We start from the raw sequence: 21,162 nt of genomic DNA, 5'->3' as shown, positions 1-21,162 counted from the left end.
GGTATGAGTCTTCTTGGAAGATGTGGTAAGGTTGCATGGGCTTCCAAGGCAAATCATTTCTGATAGAGAACTTGTCTTTACTTCAGCATTGTGGACCTCACTTCAGCATGCTTTGGGGACCCAGTTGAACTTCAATTCAACTTATCACCCTAAGATTGATGGTCAGACTAAGTGTGTGAATCAGGTCTTGGAGGACATGCTTCACATGTATGTTATGGACTAGCAGTCGCGCTAGAAGGAATATATTTGCCTTATGGAGTTTTCTTATAATAATGGATATCATAGCTCTATAGGCATATCTCCCTTCCAAGAATGGTATGGTCATCCTTGTTGTACTCCTTTCAGTTGGGATCAGTTGGAGGATAGGGTGAGTTTAGGCCTAGATATGCTTTGTGAGATGGAGCAATAGGTTGAGCAGATTCATGGGCATTTGGTTGCTTCTCAGGATAGGTAGAAGAAGTATGCTGATGCACATAGAGTGGATCATCAATTTTTAGTTGGCGACCATGTGTTCTTGAGATTTCATTCGCAGAAGAGTCTGATCCATTATGGAAAGGGTTCAAAGTTGGCACCTCATTTTGTTGGCCCTTTTGATATCCTTGAGAGGATAGGACTTGTTTCCTACCGTCTTGCCTTGTCGCCGAGTCTATCTCACATCCATGATGTCTTTCATGTTTATGTTCTTCAAACTTATCATCCTGATGTGACTCATGTTCTTGAGTGGAACGCTTTGTAGGTCGAGGATGAGTAATTTTCCATGGAGCCCGTGCGCATTATTCAACATCGGGATTTGACCCTCAGGGGTCATACCATCGACTAGGTAAGGGTCCTATGGGACCCAAGTGATGAGACCTTAGTGACATGGGAGGATGCAGCGAAGATGATAGAGCTTTATTCTTATTTGTTTTAGGCTTCTAGGAGTAAGCCTAGTTTTTTTGGGGGGGGGGATGTAGTACCCCTCCTTGATCAGATTCTTTTTGTATCTATGTTTGACTTCCGTTGACTGTTTAGTGGAACATTATTGTGTATTGATTCAGAATTTATGCGATGTTATTTCGTGCTCTATCTGGTTTTTTGGTGTATGCCTTCATGCAGTATCTCAGTGCTTATGATTAATGTTATTTTATGGATCATTATCATGGACTAACACTTTTACCTCATATATGTGATGTGTTATTTATATGTTGCGTGTTTGCAAGTGTATGGGATGAGAGGGGATGATTTTCCACCACTCACTTCAGTGAGTTAGGGAGATTCACTATTCTCCTTCATCAGTGTGCGTGTTGTGTCTGTTTATATATATTTGTCTATATGCACATGTGGTTGTTTAGTGCAGGATATTGCAGGGACAAGTACCAGGTAGGTACAGGGTATTGACTCCACCTGGTTTCATAGGTCTGAGCGTGATTTATATGTAAGATGGGAGTGGAGGAGATATTTTTTGAATGCTATCTTGAACCGTAGTTACACTCATGTGACTATTGTCAGTCGGTCATTTTTCCCCGGTCGAACGGTATGCGAGTCAGAGTGCTTTAGTGTCTCATCTTATGAATCGTCATTTGAGCATTCCCTATTTTGTGTGTTTCCATTTATTTAAATGGTTATTTAATTGAGTGGATGATGCTATATTTGTGTTGGCATAATTAGTTAATTATTATGCTATTGAGATTATTGATTTAATTAAATTAATGTTTTGCTATATTAAATGGTTAAATTGGCTTATTTTATTGTGTAAAGTTGTATTTAAATATATTGTGAAAAGAAATAAGTGATTGCCTTGCCATTTTAATACTAAATTCTTATGTTGAAAGAAAGTATTATGAAAATAGGAAATTAAATATAAATAAAAGCTTTTCCTTTTACCTTTCCATTTGACTTTGGTATTTTATTTTATTGGAAAAGAATTGTGTATGGAAAAAGGTAAATCTGATTGTTTTTACTTTTTAAATAATTTAATATGATTGGTTGGAAAAAATTTTAACCTCGAAAGTTTAGGTTGAAATATATTTTCCCATATATTCCTAGAAGTTCACGGGAAGAGGGAGACATAATTTTGAAGGAGAAAATTGGAAAACTATTTTGGAAGAGGAGCTAGAATTGGTTTTGGTTTGCAAGATTGGGATTCTTCCATTCAATTTGCTTCCTAGTTTGCTTGAAGGTTGGATAATCTCTTCTTGTTTTGAAATTTAATTTTGAATGTTTTAATTGCTTCCTGTATGTTGGAAAAATATAAATCTCTTTGTAAATTCTTGTTGAATGACTAGAATGAAAGAAATAGTCTCTATGATTGATGATTTTGTTGAATTGATATCAAATGTTTGCATATGGAAAAGAAAAGGTTCATCTTTCTATTGGATGTTTGTTATTTGTTCTTGAAAATCAAGTTCTTGAATTATCTCTTCTATTTGGAATAGAAAGAATTAGATTTAGTTTGTTGTGTGTTTTCTAGTATCTATTTGCTCAAGATTTGAGGCTTATGTTGGCAAAAATTGGTTATTTTCCCTTGCAAGATGCAAGGAATTCTGCCCATGTAATGGAAGTGAACAAATTTCTTATAATCCTTCTCCTATCTTTTAAATTATTTTTATATTTCCCAATCTCCTTATAATTGGGGCTCTTGTGTGTTATTAATTAACCATTTACCTTATTGGTAAATAATCCTTTTGTATTTTTGGATTTGGGCACTATGTATGTGCTCCCATGAAATGAATAGGGGATGTATTGGTTTATATTATATATTTTTTATTTATTTATAATAAATTGTTTTATTATAGTTTCACCCCCTCCCCACATGGCGGTCTAGCCCAGCCATGTGGGATGGTAGGGTCCTGCTATGCGGTAGCTACACTATGAGTTGGTAGGGTTTCTATGCCATAGCAGCGCTACCAGACGATAGTGTCCTGCTACACGGTAGCATTGCTACCGGATGGTAGGACTGCTACATGTCGATAGCAGCACTACTAGCGGTAGTGCCTGCTACTTGCGATAGCAACACTACCGATAAGTAGTATCTGCTACTAGAAGCACCAACACTTCCACGGGTAGGCTTTTGCCCCCGTGTGTCGTTTACACTTCATGGCACAATTAAATGTGTCGTTAACTATTTTTTAAATGCAGTGAATTTTAAAGTTGCATTTAATGTTATATATTAATGGTAGTTATAAAGTGATTTTTATATTGATTTAATAAATTTATTTATTGAAATCAAGGCTTTGGAATTATTAATTGAAATTGATAAATTTGGATGTATTTTTGGAAATAGATCACATGTTTATATAATTCATATTGTTATTTGGTTGAATAATTAATATGGATTTTATTCTATATTGGTGTATTGAACTTGGAAATTAAATAGAAGTGAATGACGTTTCTGAATGATGCATTAATTAAAGGGTGTTTTTATTGAAATCTCGATCAATGGTATTTGCAAGTGTTTACGATGCTATTTTCTCAAAGATTGTCTGAGTGCGGACTTAGCAATATTAGCTTTCCTTGCAAAGAGTATTATTGGTGATTATTTCTCATTTGTGGTTTAGTCGTCCTATTGTGGTGTATTTGGTACCTTTTGATCAATTGATGTATGATGACCTCATTGTCTTAACCATGTAGTGTCTTTTCCTTGTGGTTAACCAAGAGTCAGTATGTCCTTGTTTGACCACTTGTATTTGGATAGTGGTGTTATGGTTGTCTGCTTCATCATAGGGTGCTCATGGAGTGACCATGTTTTCTTAGTGTCCTTTGAGATAGTGGCTTTTGAGTGGGGCTCGCACCCAAAGTGGATGGCAGGATAACCCCTCAAAAGTCAGTTAATAAGTGATAACCTAATAATTTGATTAGGAGGTGGGTAGTTTATAAAAATTATATAAGATATTGTACCCCATGCATGGTTGAGTGCTTGTATAGGCTCAAGGTGTAGTGGGAAGGCCTAGAATGGCAAACCGACAACCTTTTCATCATGAAGGGTTGGTAGGGTTTGCATGAAACTTAGTTCAAGTCGGAGGTTCAGGAAAGGTTACCAAGATAAGTCAGAATGGGGGCCGGGACCTATGGAGGCCTACCATGGTAACCATCTTAAGCTATGTGATGACACTCTCTGTTTAGGGTCACTTGTGTATTATTATGTCGAGTCACTTGTGTATTGTGATGTCAAGTCACTTGAGTATTGTGATGTTGAGTCACTTGGAATATTGTGGAGTCGTATTGTATTGTCATGGAGTCGTATTGTTTTTTCAATCAAGTCATGCTTATGCTTCCTTGAGAGTCCTCTGCTATCTCCTAGCATGGTGGGGTGAATCCATTTTTGGAATAACATGGTTGGGTGGTAGTGTCACTTCACATCAGATGTTCTTGTTCGTACCTTCATGCGAGGATTAGCTTCACAGGTGTTCCTATGGTTCATGACTCATGCTTTATCTCATGTGGAGATTATTAGTCTTTGGAGATGTATGTGGTCAATTGTATAAATGAATTTATGTAACCTTGTAATCTGGTTAGGTTGTAAACTTTATATGTATTGAGAGCCATGTATTGGAAGATCAATGTAATCCTAAGTTTGGATGTTATTTATCAACTTTCTATATGGTTAGTTTAAAATCTTTATTGAAGAGAAATTATATTGTATCCTTTCAATCTTTCAAATAGAATAATTTGTTATCACATATGGCTTATTATGTTTTTTAGTAAATGATGGAATATTTGATTAATCGTAATTGTGGAATTTAACTTTTAGTTTAATTGTTTGTTGGTAACCCTTAAGGAATTCCGGTGTAAGTATTTTGCTTGTGTTGTTATAGTGTTATTGTAGTAATTAATGCACTTCATATGATTTATACTTTAAAAAAAATAAAAAAATATTTCACCCTTAGATGTGGTGATCCTTTGGGGTTCCTAGCGGGGCATTACACTATGCTTGAAAACAACCTTGTATGCTTTGTTAAATTGTTTGCAATTTTTTTATGTTAGTGACATTATCGATGCTTCAGTTTTCATGCAAAAAGATAAATGTTTTGGTGAATGTATATTGATAAATACATATTGGGTTGTGCAATTTTGACTGGGGTTTTTTGTCTCGAAGTTCTCTAATTTTTGTGAAAAATTCACCCAATGCATCTGGATTTTGTAGAAATAATGGAATCAATGTGACTGTATCATGCATTTGATATTGAACACTATGATTGGAATTGTTGACTTGATAACCCATGTCTTCAAAACTTCCAATTGTCTTGAGGATTGAATTTGATTGTTCTTGAGGCTATGGTTGATCATTATTGTGATCATTTATGACTGTCCTTTTGATATGAATCCATCTTCACTATCATTATTGTAGTGACTATGACTATGAACCTATTTTTTAATGCATATTAAATCTCTTCACTTATGCACTATCTTTGTACCATTCAACTCTTGTAACCTTACACCTAGATTACTGTGTCATTGTTTGGATAGTAAAATTTTGAAAAGACTACTCCTTGTTCTTTTTGTAGACCCCCAAGATTAAAGTTTCTATTTTATCCTTTATGTTTGTGAATACAGATGGAACTGTGACATTCCTTTAATGATTGTGGCTGCCATTGCAAGGGTGTTATTCTGCTATGATATTATATGAAGTTGTGAACTTTGATTAAAACAATACTTTGAATGTATATCGTGACTGCAATAATGTCCTCTTAACTATACTGATTGCATATTGTCTCTTCATTGCATATTTTTATCTCTTTCATAGGTTTTGGCGATGTCAAAACCTATTGAAAGGCTACATTTAAGGACTAAAAAATTTGATTTGGTAGGGACTCCATTGATCATTATTGACGGCTTATATTAAATATTGCCTCTATCCTTTAAGTATAGGTACTGCTCCTTAATAGTTGTTTCACTATTTATTATCATTTGCTCAAACAATTATAATGCTTAACTCACTGTCTCTTCTCTTTGTAATTTGTGATGTATTCTCTTCACTATCAAGGACACTTGTTATTTTGGAAATCATTGTAACTTTTTGAAAACAATTCTTGTGACTAAAAATCTATGATAAGGACTGAATTTTTCTTTGTGAACACCTAGATTACTTTAGAAATTACTCTTACACATATAATTACTCATACATGCCTTAGTTGTGATACTAATAATTAAATTTCATGAGTTTTTTTTTTATATTCCTTTTGTGATTGTACATTTAGAGTATAAAGACTACAAACTTGATTATTGTGCTCTATCATATGATGCTCAGTATTTCCTTTCTACCCCTATCTAGGATTACTTGCAGTCTTGGGTGCTCTCTGCATAAAATATGTTGTTCATGAGAAGACTGTTTTCAACTACTTTCCCAACAATGTATTTACTTTCTTGATACTGCATTGTGTTCATTACTATATGTTAATAATGCTGCTGTAAAGAGTGGTAATCTCTAGTTTCAATTGACTACATTTGGTTCTGCTGCAAACTTTAAATCTCTTTCCTATGATGCACTATCATAGTAGTAACCATTTTAACTTAGATATGTCATTTATGGACTGTAATATTCTTCCTTGAGTGATGATTTATGCTTCTTTGTACTCTCATTGTCCATAATATCATGTGACTGCACTTTTGACTACTGCGACATGATAACTTTCAAGGATTGTTTAACATCTTTGATAGTCATCTTATTCTTTGTCCTGTACTTTGCATGGACCATGGTACCAATCTTTATGCTCTAACTGCTACCCTGAATGTTGTATATGGTATGTATGCTCAGCTATTTTGAATGGTTTGCTGCTTTAGAAATCTACTATTCTCAGTCATTGTTTTCAGCGCCTGTCTACATTTGATGCTTCTTTTAGTGTCTTTTTGAGACCATCTTTCTCTTATTATTATTTTCTAGGTTCCTTGAGACTATGTTAAATGTTATAAAACTCTTGATAGACTTCTTATTAGTCACTGTCATATCTTCTGAGATTGATTCCTCTTTGCTATTACGTTTTGGGTCTTCTTTGTGTGGTAGTGAAGTGATTATTTGACTGTTATTTGTATAGTGATAATAATAGTTGCATGGTGATTATGAACCATCATTTTTGCCAATGTTGTAACTTTATTTACTCTCCTTTAATAATGTGCTTTTATTCATATGATTTTTGTTGGACTGCTATGGTATGGGTGTTATGAAGGCCTTTTGTATCCCAACACTATGTAACTGCTATCATCACTATCTGATGGCTCATGTTTCTATTGGTTGTACTATTATTTTTCATTGTTGTCCTTTGGTACTTTTGTGAATACCATAAAAAAAAATTATTACACAAGAAGTCACTAATTTTATTTTTATTTTTACTTTTTGTCTCTGTCAATGTTCACCCTTCTTTGAATGTAGATGTCCTTAGTCATCACCTTTTAAACTATAAATGCAATTTAAGGTATGAACATGGATTTAGTTGTCTACATCCTTTGTTGCCATCTATAAGATGCTCTTTATTTTACTGTCAGATATTCTTTTCTCTAAACTCGTCATGAGGTTTCCCACTATCTTTTTGAAACCTTCCATATTGTATTTACTCATATTATGACTCTATTCATCTATCGACCATGGGATGCATTTCTATTCACTGTTGTATGCGTTATCATTGAATGACAGTTTTTATTGTCATTTGGTGATAGTACATGGGACTTTGGATATGGTTGTGTTCCTATTTGGTAGTTGATTAGTGTCACTATGTGAGTAATGACATGTATGTTGGGCTCAAGCCCTTCAGGAGCCTATTTTAACATGTATACATAAAAGTTGTGATATGTAAACCTATATCTGCACATGAAATAAATGAGTTAGATGAAAACATGGTTCTTATTGATATATCATGGCATCTTTTATGCATTGATCTGATCTATTCTTAATATGATATAGCAGTGTATGCACAGTAGAGGTAGCTTTATGTATGTAGGAGTGAAAGGAATAACCTGAAGCTCTAACAAAACATTTATCTCTTTGTAGCAGGTCAACACATGGGGTGAACAACAAGATGCTTGGACCAACGAAGCAGATCAAAAGATTTTTCTTTAGAACTCATCAACCTAATCAAGCAATGATAGGCTCTTTCTTTCCTTTCTCTATACATTGTTTTGTTCCTCTTCTATTTATATTTCCATGATCAGTATGATTTTTTTATCAACTATTCCCACATCTTGTGTGGGATCATATATATAATTGATCTTTATGAATAAAAATGTGTTTTATGCAAATGTTTTCATGTATATCTTTTGATTCAAATAGATGCATTTTTTGAAAATAAGATATTTGTATGACATACATTTTTATTCAATAAAGATAGCAAGCTTGAAAAAGAATTTTGTGTACCTTTTATCCATAATACATAAGACCTATAATAGGTCACCAAAATTTTAGATGACATGATAAAATTTTGGTAACATTTTCTTTATGTGCATATACAGATGTAGATTGGGCAGGTGATGCTGATGACTAAAAGAGCACTTCCGGTGGAGCATTTTCCTTTGGGAAGAAGTTGGTTTCATGGATCAGCAAGAAGCGGACATGCATTTCCTTATCTACTATTGAAGCTGAATATGTTATAGCTACAACCAATTATACTCAAGTTCTATGGATGAAGCAGATGCTGAAGGATATACAAGTGAGTTGTAATGATCCGGTAGTTATCCATTATGATAATTTTGTAGCTATTGACATATCAAAGAATCCAGTATTTCACTCAAAGCCTAAGCGCATATCAATCAAGTATAACTTTTTGAAGGGAAAGGTGGAAGCAAAAGAAGTCACATTGGTTTATGTGAACATTAAAGAGCAAATAGCAGACATCTTCACGAAACTTTTTCTCGGGAATCATTTGAGTATTTGAGAGACAGATTGGGGGTTTCTACCCCTCTGATAGAGACTTAATTGATGCAGTTGTGCATCATTCTAGTATTCATTATCAGAGCTACATTTTGATCTAGATTGATGGATCAATGCTACTACTCAGGAGGAGGAGTCAGCCTTGAGTTTTCAAGATATTTATTCTATTTTGATTCTTTGGCATTGTTGTCAAAGTGGGAGGAATATATGTTAAAAACCATTTCTATTTATTGATTGCACTCCTTAGGTGGAGTATGGTAGTATTTGGTTCATTTTGGTTTAGAGCTTCATTTCTATATCATTTCAAGGGATATTGTTGGCACTCTTTCATTGGGGGAGACTTATTTGGCATTTTCTTGGTACTTGGATGTTTTTCACATCTAGTGTTGCCATCAATGCCAAAGGGGGAGATTGTTGGCCATATGATGGAATTGATTATTTGTTACATGTATGCATTGTCATTGATGTCAACACTTGTTGTTTTGGTTGGTTACTGGCTTCCGATAGGTGGATTAGATTGGAAGATAATCAGTTGATTTCCACTAGTATGATCTGGTTGTTGTAACATGTTTGTATGGATGGTTCATATTCTTCTAAAGTATGTTTCAGTCAGTTGGTATTGACTTGATGATTGGATGCTATCTTATGTTCTAGTAAGCTTGCTTTATTGATTTGGTAAGGGTTTCACTGATAGTTTTTTATTGAAGATCCTTGATGTTATGCATAAGTGATGTTGGTGCAGCTTCTAGAAGGGATTCAAGATGTTGATGGTGATCGTGTCCATGTCTCGATTAATTGTTGTCATTGCTTTGGTGTGTGTGGAACTAATTTAGGTATGGTGCTATCTAGGTTATTGACCAATTTGCATGAAATGTGTTGGTAGATTCTCCGATGCGCTTCCTGGATGTTTTATTGATTGGATGATATTTTTTTGACCTTAGACCAATATGTGTTATGATTTTATTTTAGGATTATTGAATCGATCTATTGTATTATCGTTTGTGTGACTGACCTAATTGGTTAGGTCTCGGCTTGGCATATATGTATGGAAGATCTCATTGTAGATTAAGAAGTATGATGGGCAAGGAGCAAATAATGTAATAATAATTTTTGAAGAGGATTTGGTCAATAATAGGTGATCGAGTTGGGTTTATGTAAGAGGTTTTAGACCTTCGATATTGAGCTTATCCAAAACTATAATCTAGCATGTTTGATACTATCATTGATAGTTCTTCTTTCTAGACTGTAGTCCAAGCATATTGAGGTTGTTGACATCTATGTAGTCAGTGAGAATCCATTGTGATGAGAAGTGTGCTTTAGGCAGTGTGCCTTCTTGCATGTGCAGACCCCTATTGTAATCATATACTTGTTGCAAAAGCATCATCTGACTGTGGGTAGGGTTTCCCATCATGGTTTTCCCTTACTAAGGTTTTCCACGTACAAATCATGGTGTTATGTGTTATGGTTGCATGGTATTGATTCTATGCTTTTCAATTCTGCTTTAATGCTTAATCAGTTATACCAGTATAAGGTTTTGAGTGCTTTAATTTACATAATTTGTTAACAATTGATTCACCCCACCCCCTCTCATTTGTTCAAGGGTTATACTAACACATACAACATGGATAATATATTTAAGAGATTAAATTTTCAAGTGGAAAATATTTTTCAAATCATAATGATGCCATATGAAGGAGTACTATGGATGAAAGGATGTAATGTAAAGTAAAAGAAAATATTATCCAACATAAGATTTTAATAAATCTAACTAAGAAATAATTTAATCACATTTGAAATAGAAAACTAATCAAATCTAGTAAATTCTATTATATATATCCTCAATATAAATTTGAAGAAATAATTGAAATATTGTGCAGCCCACAAGTCAATTTTAGAAGAATAAATTACATTTTTTATGAATTTAACCTCTATATTTATATAGTTCAATTGCATATATGAGTTAAAGATTTAATTTTTTATTTCACATAAATTAGAAGTGATACCACAATCAAAATTATTGCAAATGTAAGAGCGACAAGTTTAACAAAATGTAATGGTTGGGAAAATTAGGGTTTCACCAATTAAGATAATAAAAGTAGTAATCTCACCTAAGGGAATATTACATTAAAAAAGGGGGGTAGAGTCCAATATATCTAGCCACAATTCAAATAGGAAAATAGGTAAAATATTTATTAGATACACTTGTATTGTTTATATCCCATTTTCTAGCTTAGATTGGATATATATTGTGAAGTTGGGATGAAAAGATGGAGAATTGAAGTGAAATAGTAATAATAGACTACTAAAAATAGAAAATAGAGCCAAATAGAGGAATTTGAGAAAAAGGACAAGATCATAACCTATTCCTAAAAGTTAAGTCTAAATTGTAGGGACCTAGATGCTAGGTTATCTTGGTCCTATATCTCTAAGACATGCAAGTGGGGTCTTTTGAAAATCAAGGAGATGCAGTGGATTCACTATTAAAAACTTAGGCAAACTCCTAGGCTAGTAGGTTGCCTTAATCCTCTACTTTTCACTCAGTTGAAATCAGAACCTATTTGTTATCATCAACTCTATTAGAATCTTCAGTCGTGGCTCCTCAATCAACTCCCTACAAATATAAAGAAAGAAAAAGGGGTTGTGGATAGCGGTTTGCCTTAGTTCAAATCCTCATATAGTAATTAAACTTGAATTAAATAATGTACATTCTAAAGTAAATGCTGGGAGATATACCTTAGATATGAGTGATTTGGTGCCTATTAGGTTTTGATACCCACTATTAGAATTCATCTAAATTCATAAAATTAATCTTTGTATAAGCTAATTTTTGTAATAATCTAGATAGTGCACCTAAATGTTCATAACCCATATATTTGGTTTTCATTCCTCACAATTTACGAGACTTAAATGGTACTTGGCTTAAAAATCCCCATAACGATCACCACTATGTTCTATATAATCCCTTGAGAAATTTTTAAAGAAATATGGAGACATTGTGATTCTAAGCTACTCACCTATTTACTAGCTCTTGGATTCTCTTAGAGTGAGTAGGGTGCTTGATCCTTCTTCTAAATATTTCTATTTAGTCATAATTGAGCAAGCATTATAGAGATCAATTTGAGAGAAAGCATTAGAGCAAGTATCTTTAGATGTAAATAATATGGAGAAACAAGATATAACAACCTATGTGCAAGTGTGATTTTATGATTAAGCCATTTATTTCTTATCATGTTGTGCTATTACATCAACCCTTTAAGGCCTTATCCAAAGAGCACTGCATCACCACCATTATCAAGTTGGAGGTAATATTATTTCAATTTGACATTTTACTTCAAACTTAGCCTCTACCCTATAAGGCACACACTCTCTTTTCTAATTATCATTGTTGTAGTGGAGGTTAATTCCTACCCAAAGTTTAACTTAGGCAAGCCCTTATACAATAGACCAAATATTTTCCCTCTTTTTTATGTGTATGTTACAAGTTTTATTTTTGAAATTTGTAGAGTTGTAGAGGGTGGACTAAGACACATAGTTCTATATTCACAACATACAAAACCTCATGGACAATGTCAATAATAACAACAATATGATACATTGTAGCTAAATTCAAAGAGCATGATTTTAGGAGAATTATGATCTAGAATCCAAATTCTTATTTTGTAACGCACCTGAAAGGAATAAGGCACCTAACACATCGGTCTAGCATTTTCAAGCTTAGGTTTCAACATTAGGTACCTTTCTATGTCTATTTTTATCATTTATATCTTTATGTTTACAATTTATTATGTTCCTAGATGTTTATGCTAAATATTGTCAAGTTCCTAGCATTTAATCTATTTATTACATGTAATCACATAGAAAAAATACAAAAAGAGGAGGATAATCATATACAACATCCCACTCTCTTTTGGAACTAAAGTTGGATCTTATTGATTATTCCCCTTAATGAAATAAATGGATGTAGTGATTGATTAAGACCTTAGTTTACCTTTCTATGCTAAGCCTCCTATCTCCACTATTTAAGTATTTTTGAAATTTTATTTGAAACGTTTTCTACTATGAGTATAGCTTTTTTTCAAAAAAATTAACAAAGATTTGACCTAATTATATTTAATATGATGATTCTTGTTTGAGTTGTATCTAAGCTTAGTAGTATGTTGATGGGAAATTAAGTAGATGAAATTGAAGTGACCATATGCAATGCCTTGAGTAATAGATCACTTCTATGTCATTATATTTTCATTACTATTTCCTCTTTTCATTTTGATTATGTAGTCCTATAATAGGAAAAAATTTCCTATATGTTTCTTGTCTCTTATTTCATATAAATAAAATATATAATCTATTATAGTGTACAACCAACCTATATGTTTATTATTTCATAATTTACAAGAAAATTGAAAAACATTTCTATTGAATCATGGAACTTAGTCCATCTTACACAATTGTCCAAGATGTCTTATCTACTATATATAAGTTAAACATAGTTAATCTACTTAGTTCAGTGATAACTACTAGACCTGACTAGATAGGTTGGGTGTAGCTCTCTTCCATTATTATTTTCTACCTTAAGATATTTGAATACATCTTTACATCTCGCTCCCCATCACAACCTCGGTTCTTAGCATTCCAACATCTTTCCCATAAATAAATAAATAAAGGGTGTGAGCACAATAAGGGAACCAAGAAGCTTGTTCATATGTAGGCAATCACATTAGCATCACCACAGTTAATATATGTCATATAAATTAATATGATATTTTAGTGCTATTAATATATGTCATTGAAAGTTAATATTGGTCTATCCTAATGTCTTATGTACTTATATAGGTATTATCTATCTATTTAGGGTTGTATCATCATTTTGACTTTCATATTATTAGGGTGAATATTATGTTACTATTGCTATCTTACGTGTTTTCCATGTCTTATTATTTAATATACTTTATATAATTATTGCATGGTACATTCACACTACTCATTTATTTTACATATTTCACATACTTGCATTTGGATTTCATGTACTATTTTTCTATCTTTTCTAATTCCTTGTATGTTATAGATGAAACCGATGAAAGGGGCATATCCAATAACTAATTCACATATTTGTCGATCTTTCAAATATTTACAAGTTTCTACATATAGACTTGTCATCATTTCTAATATATTGGGGTCCATTACTTATGTTGAACTAAAATAATAATAGTGAACCCTAATACAGTTTAAAATACAAGTTAATTCAAGGATTCACATACATTTCAAAATGATGAAAAAAATATAACGGTAAAATTTACATACCCATGCTAATTACCATATAGTTTTACATCTAGCATTTTAAAGGAATAAATTTATACAAGGATATTTAAAAATGAAACACTTGTATGTAAAGTAAGGTTTATCCTCCAATTTTCTATTCCTCTCCAATTACACTCATTCCCATACATTTGACCATCTATTTTTCAATATCCAAACATGTATCTGATGCATCTGACATGCATCCGTTGAATCTCTTCTATAATGAGAACTTTGCAATACTATGTATTACATTGTTCAAATATTTCTTTGAATGTAAGGATGTATTCACATGGATTTACAAGTGCCTCAGAGGAGTATGGGTACAATTTTGTATTCACCAAATTCCTTTCTTGCCTTCATATCTTATATTTAGTTATTATCAAGGATCTATTTCCAATCTCATTCATAGACTCCATTCTCAAAGAAATAGCAAGAATTGAGATATACTTCTTGATGGATATCTTTTTTTCTTACACCCAAATAACCATTATTGAAGAAGAAAAACTAAATGATATCTTCATATTATAAGAAGAAGTATATTTGTATCAAAATATTTACATGTACGTTAAACTAGAAAGGGATCTAAGATTGTAGTACACTTTGTGGGTCCATTTGAGCTTTTAGAGTGCATATTTATAATATCACGTCCTCTAACTTTGTTACCTAGCTTGTCTTGCATCTAAGTCATTTGTTTTATTATTTTATGTTCATGATACATTAAATATTCTAGATTGGAGTGCCTTGTCACAATAGGTGGTCAAGTAGTTGACTTTAGAGACCCTTTAATTAGTAATTCGTTGGAGGTGGGAGATTTAAGGGTGAGAGTTAGATCAAATAAGGGTTTAATGGGACATGTATGATTGGAATGCTACCAATGGGCACTACTTCAATGAGGGCATTTTTGTTGGACATTGTTGCTGGTAGGATATGTTGTTGTCATTGATGTCAACATTCCTGTGATTTATTGCTCTGATGATTGCTTATTGGTTTATTGTGATCATGGTTTGGTGTATGGAGTATTTGTAGTGTTATTACATATTTTCGTACTGGTTTTAGTGATCCAAAAATCTTAATTGATCATATCATATGATCCAGTTTGCAGTTTGCTTTTCTGATTAGTGCTTTTCAGAGTTTAGTATTTCCTTTGGTATATATCGGTGTGATCAAATCTTGAGCTGTGTCTTTGGGAGATTTCTTGGGATGGTCATGTGTATCTTCATCTAAAATGATTCATCATTTCGTGCCCATAAGTTATCTTTCTTCATGACTGTTGTTGTTATTTGAGTATTCTTGAGTTTCAGAAGTTGATCGATGAAGTTTTGATAAGTGGTGTTGGTGCAACTATTACTAATGATTCTAATGTTCTTGTTGGTGTTACCTAATTATTTCCTATTTGTTTTGATGATCTGCATTGATCATTGTGCAAGTTTCTGGTGATTTTCATGATCCGGTGATGTATTTTGTTTATGAGGCTTTCCTAGTGGTGTAGCATGTTGTGGTTGATCTTAAAGTAATTTACGGTGGTGATGAGAATTCAGAAATTTGATTTAAGTCTATGCGATGTCATGCATATCATTATATTGGTCTAGTGGTTGATCTTCGTATCTTCTGATTGAAGTTTGTAATTATGAGTTGAGGGTTTAGCCAACCTTGTTGTCAAGGTTGATGAATTGTATAAATAGGTGTCATATTCATGTAAGTTTGGTGTCAATGTTGTGTCTACATTATATGAGAGTGGTGTGTGTGTGAACAAGAAAATACATATTTTGCTATTGTGATTGAGCAGAGATTTGTGTTGCAGAGCAGGCAATTGTGCTTAATGGGAACTTTCATCAAGCATTTGTAGATGCTATTAATGTAGTTCATTTCTTCTGGATTGTTGTTTGAATCTTGTTATAAGTCAATGAGACTTCCCTTAGGGCTGTAGTATTGTGTGTTATTATCTTTTGAGAAGTGATCTCTAGGAAGTGTTCCTGAATGCATGTGCATTCCCCATTATAATATTTACACATACTACTATAGAGTATCATCTTACTATGCATATATTCCCACCATGGTTTTTCCTTTAACCAGGTTTTCCACTTCAAAATCTTGGTGTTGTGTGTTGTGCTTTCAATTTGCTTATCTTTTTTGTTGTTGCAGTTTATTAGTTTTGCATTTGTGGTTAAGTTTGTAGATCTTGTAGTAAACTGATTCATCCCCCCTCTCAATTTTCTCTCATTATTGTTCCCAACAATTGGTATAAGAGCTATATCCTCTGGAAGAAGCTTAGCAGCTTGAGGAGATTTGGGATGGCAAGTGGAGGTTTTATCTTTAAGAACAAGAGTTTGAGATTTGATGGAAGTAACTATTCTATATTGAAGAACCAGATGGAGGTGCACTTCAGATGTCTAGAAAAATATTATTGGAAGATTACAAAGAATGAGCATTCTGTTCCTCAAAATGGACCGATTACTACTGATGAGATCAAGGAAGCTGAAAATAACATTAGATAAAAGGAAACATTACTGATCGCCCTGAATAATTCAGAGATAACTAATGTAATGGGACTTCAGACCACTCATGAGATCTAGGACAATATTTGAACCTTGTATGGAGGAGATAAACAAGTTAAAGTTTCTAAGCTATAGAGTTTGAAAGGAAAGTATGAGATGCTAAAGATGGGAGAAGATGAGAACATACACTCTTTTATGGCTAAGGTGAATGAAATTGTCCTTGGTATCAGATGTGCCAATGGAATCCTTGAAGAAGATGAAATTATTGCTAAGGTTCTATGATCTTTGCCTCTTTCTTACAAACACAAGGTAGCTACTATTGATGAGATCCAGAGTGTGACTATTGTAACAAGAGATATGTTGATTGGGAAGTGTAAAGTGGAAAATCGTGATCGAACCCTAAGTGTTCCCCCCCACCACTCCAAGGAGAGAGAAAGGAGGTCACTAGGGTTGACGATTTTCACTTAGGGGAGACTTTACATTCAAAAGAGGGGTTGAAACCCACAAGATCCAATCCCACACAATGCAAGATTGGATTCTAAATGAGTTTCAAGGGTTAAGGCAGCAAGGCTACCCTCTTTTGTAAAGAATGTAGATAGAAGGATTGAGCTAGGAATGCATGTAAAGTGAGAAAGATTCTCTTATAAACAGAGATAGGAATATAGGATGAAGCTGTGGACCTAGAATTAGTAGTAAAATGTCGAGACGACGCTGTCCTACAAATTTGAGTGAAAGTTGACAGGACGATGGCGCCCGACGTGCACACGGTCCTCCGGAAAATCTGTGAAATGAAGGGGGATCTGTTCGTCTCTACACAAGGATTCTAGATCTTCAATTATAGCCGCGTACCTGCAACCTACACACAGAAAAGAGAGGATGATTGGGGGGTTAGGGATTAGGGGTTTGCCCTTAGGTCAAACCCCAGTTTTGGAATTAACCAAGAAATGAGAATGCTGTAAATGTGAATGATTGTAATGTAAACAAGTACTAATACCTTGTTGTAAGAATGTTTGTATTCTTACATGTGAAGGTGTAAATGTTGTTGTATGTTGTATGTTGTATGTTGTATGTTGTAAGTGGTATGTGATCTCCTCTTCAATGGTTGACTCCTTGTCTTGAATGCAACACTTAGCCTTGAATGGAGACTTAGAATGATCAATTGCTTGAAGGAATTCTTGAATGCTTGAATGTTTGAATGTCGCTTCCACCTCTTGTACACATATGTCCTTCCTCATCAAAATGGGAGAGGAAATGTAGTTTATATACTTTCCAATTAGGGTTGAAAGACTGATTTTTTCGACCTTGGGCTAACATAGCAACCATATTTTCCAGTTTGGAAACTTAAAGACCTGAAGCCCCATAAGAGACCCGACCCAAAATAGGGCCAGGGACTAGGGTGCTGGGTGCCATGGTCCTTGTGGACTAGGGTGCTGGGCACCATGGTCCTGAAAGTGCCATGGTCCCACCTCCAGGGACAACAAGGTGCAAGGAGGATCAGGCCAGGGTGCTAAAAAATGCAGTTTTTGGTGTCATGAACAAGTTTCGGAGTCTCCATTTAGGTTCAGTGTTGTGTCACCATCGTGAAGACCCAAATGCAGTCAAAATTGCAAGTGTTGCAATTTTAGGATGCTACATTTAGCCCCCACTTTAGCGGGAGTATAAGCGTACGCCCATACTTCCGGTAAAGTACAAGGAAACAATATTGAAAGACTTTCACCATGTCAAGGAGGCAAGACACACCAAGCCCCTAGTGAACTAAGGATCTTACGACTTCGATTGACAAAGTAAAAGGGAAGATCACGAGGGAGAACCATGACTGTCAGTAGTAAGGTTCCCTCACTATGAGTCATGCAAGAGAAATACCAAAAATTTTCAAGGCAAAGCTATGTTCGCCAAGAAATTTTCGAGTATCCTGAAGGGATAGATGGGGTGTATGGGGTGTATGCCCCCCTACGTTAAAGCAATCGCACACGCCTCATCGGGGGTGATTGCTTTAAGGTAGTGATACATATAGGAAATGAGAAGGAAAGGAGCACATTAACACAAGGATTTAGCCCCCAAGTGTGAGATAAACCCAAGGATAATAGACACAAAACACAAATCACGAGGTGAATTCACTTTCCTTGGGGTCAGTATGCTGTATGATAATTCATGTATATCATATGTATGTATGCATAATTGTTCTTCATTCCCCAATCAAGGAAGGTCACCTAGAAGAAGGGAACACATGTGTCTTTTGAGTCAACATGAGAGAGACCAAAAGAGATCTCAATGCTTTGCATCATCCTCAAGTAGACAACAGTAAGGAAAACAAATAGAAGAATGAGAATAACACATAGAAGAAGTAACAAAAAAGATCAAGAGAGGAGGAGAGAGTCTGCTATGTTAATGAACTAGTCTAGCACGTCATCCAGCCCCCGATCTTGCTGATCAATATTTTGGGAAGGCAAGGAACACGCTAGAGGAGGAACATCCAACACAGTAGATGGAGCTATCACAAGATCCAAACAAGGGCTATGTTCATGTTCCAAGCCACGTTGTTCTTGTCTAGGAGCTAGGATAAGTGCTTTAGAAAATTCGTTAGATAAATGATTATCAACATCAACATATTCATATTCACTATCAGAATGAAAAGAAGTAACATTTTCATCTATATCATCATCAAGATTTATAAAAATAGGATCTTTAACTCGCATAGGATCAAAACCATCATGCCTCTTATGTTTAGGAGATTTCGGAGAAAATAGAATAATGCTTGTTGAAGGTGTTTTTGGGGATTGCAAAGTTTGAGAAGTAGCTGCCTGAGCTCTAAGATGACGCTTTCATTGGCGTTCACGTGCAAAATGATTTCATCTAGTCTTAGTAGGAAGTTGAGAAGATTGAAGAGGAGGAATGTTCTCATCCTTATCACTTAGGTGTTTGGGTTGTGGTCTCTTAGGCTGGATAATAAGAGAAGAGGAAGGTCTCTTCTCTCCATAAGAGGAAGGAGGAGGAACTGCTCCATGTAAAGGAGGAATATTTGGTTTAGAAAGGAGACCAAGTCCATCATGATGAGGAGGTATAGGTCTGCTTTTAGACATAGACATATTTACATCCATAGGAATGGGTTGGGAATCTTCTTGAGGAAAGACATTAGTTTTATCTTTCAAAGGAAGAACTTCCTTCTCAAGAATGATAGGAATATCAAGTTTGGGTGTTCTAGGTTCACTTAGAGATAGGATCATATCTGTTTTCCACTTTTGATAAGATTTGAAAAGATGATCACTTCGCGGAGGAAGAGATTGGAATTGTTTAGGCCAAAAATAATCAATAGGAACGCTAGAAGTTCTTTCAGTTGGTTTAAAGAGACTATGATTGACAGTAACAACTTCACCATTATGGGGAAATTTCAAACATTTATGAATAGGAGAAGCAATAGCTTTCATGGAAGATAGCCAAGGATAGCCTAGCTTCACACGGAATTGTTTCGATGAAGGAATAATAGCAAAGTTCATATCAAGGGATTTGTTATGGACCTCAATAGGTAATGTAATAGAACCAATTACAGGAGAAGAAAATGCATCAAATAATTTCAAAATCACATCTGTTTTGTCATAGATCACTTGATTCAATTGCAAAGTAAAAAGAAATTCCTCAGTAATAACATTAACCATGCAAGCAGGATCAATAAGCACTCCATGGCAAGGTGTATTCTTGACTTTTGCAACTATGTATAAAGGACCATTAGGTGCGCTGATAGTTTCACTAGAATCAAATGTGATGGAAGGTTCTCTAGGGTTTTCTTGCTGCTCTACAAAGTTAATCACATTCGGAGTCATAGACACAAGACCATCAGATGAGAAAGAGGAATCATTAGTCTCAATCGCATTAGAGGTATGAGAAGGTAATGGATCAGTAAAAATATTAAGATTTTGGTTAGGAGGAGCTCAAATGTATTGCCTTTATCATTCACTCTTGAAACAGAGATAGTATTATTATCAATCAAATCTTGAATTTTACCCTTTAAAGCAAAACATTTTTCAGTATCATGCCCAGGTTGACGATGAAATTGACAAAAAGATTTTTTATCAAAATAGGGTGAATTAATCTTTGTAGGATCTATTTGCTTTACAGGAGGGAGAGTAAGCACATTTTGTCTAATAACTTATTCATAATACTATGCAATGATTCATTCAAAGGAGTAAACTTTCTTTCTTTCTTGAAAAACTTAGAAATAGGAGGCACGCCTGATGCTGCATTCACATTGTTGTTGATGATGTTTTCATTGAACTTAATGGACTCTCTGTTCGGTTTAAAATTCCCAAATGGTTGTTGACTACTATCACCATTATCACTCAGAGCCATAGGATTTGCTTGTTCCATTTGACTCACAGTCAGTTGATAATTGTGAAGAGTTGCACACAACTGTTGGAAAGAAGTAAACTCAGAAAACAGAAGTTTTTCTCTAATGTCTTTTTGTAAATTAGAAATAAAGATTCTTTGAATATCATTGTCAGGCACTGGAAAAGAGATTTGAGCATACAAATGCTTATATCT

Source organism: Cryptomeria japonica, chromosome 1 (assembly GCF_030272615.1).
Source record: "Cryptomeria japonica chromosome 1, Sugi_1.0, whole genome shotgun sequence".
NCBI lineage: Eukaryota > Viridiplantae > Streptophyta > Pinopsida > Cupressales > Cupressaceae > Cryptomeria > Cryptomeria japonica.
This window is presented reverse-complemented; position numbering follows the sequence as displayed.